We start from the raw sequence: 3,378 nt of genomic DNA on the forward strand, positions 1-3,378 counted from the left end.
CTGGGTGAGCACTTTAAGGTCAAAGAGATGCAGCAAACCTGCCTCAAACAGCAGTTTGACACATTCATCCTTCGTGTTGTGAACAGAGATCTGAAACTTCTAAGCAGGTGTGTCACTTTATTTTTATTTTAGTTTTTATTTTTTTTTTCAAGTAAAGGGGAGAGCAGCCGGTTCATTTGCATGATCGCTAGCAGTTCTTTTCCAACAGAGCCAGACAGAGATACACGTTTTTAAGTGGTTGTCATGGAAACCAGAGTGCATAGCTCTTCTCCAAGGTCTGAAAGAGGGATGATGAAAAGTTTAAGTAATCTCCATGGAAACCTGGAGCTGATTCCAGGCAGGTTCAGATCCCCAGCACACTAACTAGCAGGTAAGTCTTCAGGCACTGAGGTCATGGTGGAAGTTTAATTCAGACTATCCACTGTGGCTTTTGCCATCAGAGCTGGTCCAGAGGCCACCTCCACAGTTGTGGGCTCAGAGCGTCCCCCAGAGCTGGCAGCTGGGTGTGTGTGTGTGCCCTGAAGCTCAGGATTTCACTCTTCCTGATTCAACCTGGATTCTGTGGCCAGGCTTGCCCACCTTTACCTGATGCTTTTCTCCACCAATTTCTCAGTATGGCAAGAGCTCATGGATTTGGAGTCACAAAATTGAGCCAGGTTCTTATTTGCAGGAGGCAAGACAGTCAAGGTCCAGCTGGGGTTTCTGTGGCCTTGACCAAGATGCATCCTCTTTGCATATTCATTAATAGCAAAAATGAAGCCAGAGATTTCTCTCTTAAATAAAGAAAGGCAAAGTCAAGCACTTCCTAACTGCAGAGCTCTTTAGGCAATGGTTGGTTTTTGTATGATGGTTTTCCTCCTTGGCCAAGGTAAGTCTTCTTGGGAATAAGTGGCTGACTGTGAGTCAAGTTTTGAAGTCCAGAAGTATGTCAAGGTGGATCTCCAAGGTGTTGTGAGGAGCTCTTGCCCAAAGTGGAGATGAGAAGTATGTCAAGGGGAGTCTCAGGAATGGGGGAAATTCCCTCCTTGTTTCCTAAGTAATGATTCTCTGGAAGCCAATTTGGGGTGGGGGTTGGTACTAGGGCCCACAGTTTTGACACACACCCTGACCACAGCAGTCATGTGGGCATGGGGAACCGAGGAGACATGCCGGAGGCAGGGGAGTGGGGAGCTATAAGGAGAAAGGCACAGGAGGAAAATATCGAACACACTTGTTCCTGCCGTCCTACTGTATCGTCCTCTGCTTCTCCTGGAACGGACACTACAGAGCACTCTTGGGAGAGAGGTCAATGTGAGTCTGAATTCTGAACTTCACAAATACATTCATTCAATAAATATTTATTGAGCACCTAGTAGGTGCCATGCACTATTCTAAGCCCACATGGCACAACAGTGAACACAGCACTCACGAATCCCTGCCTCTAGGGGAAGACAGACCACGAAAACCAAACACAATGGGTGAAGTATAGAGTCTGTCTGAATCACAGAGTCTGATTAGATGTACAGATTTAAATCAGGGCAGAACAAGGCAAGGAATATGGGGTATGCCAGGAGCAAGGGGTGGACTTTTCCAGAATATAATAAATCGGGCAGGGTAAGCTTCAAGAAGGAGTGATGTTTGAGAAAAGACTTGGAAAAGGAGTAAGATATGTGGACATCTGTGGAGAGCCTTCCAGGAAGAGGGGAGCATTCATGAAGGTTGGTGGGACTAGAGGGGGAGGGGATGGGAAAGAGGATGAGGCCAGAGTGGTAAGGTGTGGGGTAAAGTAAGGGTTGGGGACCAGGAGACTTTGGCTTTTACTGAGTGAGATAGGGACCTACAGCAGGATCTGCAGAGGTCTGACTCCTAATTTTATGAGGTCTCTCTTGCTGATGTGCAGAAAATAGAAAGTGCAGAAAATAGATGGAATCTAGGAGACCACCTAGGAAACTCTCTGGGTAATGCAGGAAAGGAAAGATAGTGATTCTGAGTGGGAGAAGTGGGGCTGCTGAGAAGTAGCCCGATGGGAGGTGTGCTATGAACACAGAGCCAGTAGGTGGGCGGTGGGTTTTGAGAGGAGTCATGGCTTTTGTCCTGAGCAACTGGAAAGATGGACTTAGTATCAACGGAGATTGGGAAGATGGTGGAACAGGTATGCAGAAAAGATCTGGATTCAGATATGGACTTAATTTTGATCTCCATTATCTATCCCAGTGAAGATGTCCATTGGTGAGCCAGGGCAGTTGGAAATGCCAGAAAGAACTGGGATAGAAATGAAAATTTGGGAGTGGACAGCATGCAGTGGAATTGGAAGGGATCACCAAGGGAATGATGCAGATGTGGAGGAGATGACCAAGAACTAAACTCTTGGGGCTCCAACATTAAATCAGACAGATGTGGAGGAGCAAGCAAGAGAGAAAGGATTGGGATTTTGAAGCCAAGTGAGATAAGTTCATTCAGGAAGCCAGAGTGGTCAGTTTCTTCAAATGTAGAAAGAGAAAACGAGATGAAGATTGGTCAGTGGAATCGGCAACATGAAAGGCATTGTGGACTCTTATACGAGTGGTTTAGGCGCTGTCTTGGGGACCAAGGCCAGGTTGGAGGGTTCTTGGAGAGAATGGGAGGGAAAGAATTGGAAAAGCAAGTACAGGTAACTTTTCTCATTAGTTTCATTCCAGAGGCTCTCTGAACTTTCACATTCTCATCCTACTGTTATGGTTGGCACATTACAAATACCAAATAAAAATCATTAGATTGATATAGATGTGGGGGCTGATCTTTTGATTATATGGATATCTAGCTATTAAGAGAGATTTAATTGGTGAAATCATAGTAGTTTAGAGCTATAAGCAATTCTAGTGGCTTCCTTTTCTGTGATGTGAGGAAGGATGGACAGGACTCTTAGCATAATGAGGCCTCTGAATCTGAGCTGGAAGGATCTATAGAACTTGTATCCAACTTTCTTGTTGTATTAGTCTGTTTTCTATTGCTATAACAAAACACCTGAAGCTGGGTACTTAGCAAGTAAAGAGGTTTATTTAGTTTACAGTATTGGAGGCTGAAAACCCAAGATTGGGTATCCGTCTGCACAACCTCTGATGAAGGATCTGTTGGATTGCATTACAACATAGCAGGTAACATCGTGGAGGGAGCACATGTGAGAGAGATTGCATGGAGAGACAGGAAGCCAGAGAATCGGGAAGGGCCAAGCTTGCTCTTTTTATAAGAATCTACTCTCTTGGAACTAACCAGGGTCTCACAAGAGCTACATTATTTCCTTGCAAGGATTAGTGCCCTCAATAGCCTAACCAGTTTCACCAGGCCACACCTCAAAAGTTCCGTGATCTCTTAGTACTGTGACACTGGGGCCAAGCCTCTCCCATGTGAACTTTTGGGGCA

Source organism: Ictidomys tridecemlineatus, chromosome 6 (assembly GCF_052094955.1).
Source record: "Ictidomys tridecemlineatus isolate mIctTri1 chromosome 6, mIctTri1.hap1, whole genome shotgun sequence".
In the NCBI taxonomy this organism is placed as follows: domain Eukaryota; kingdom Metazoa; phylum Chordata; class Mammalia; order Rodentia; family Sciuridae; genus Ictidomys; species Ictidomys tridecemlineatus.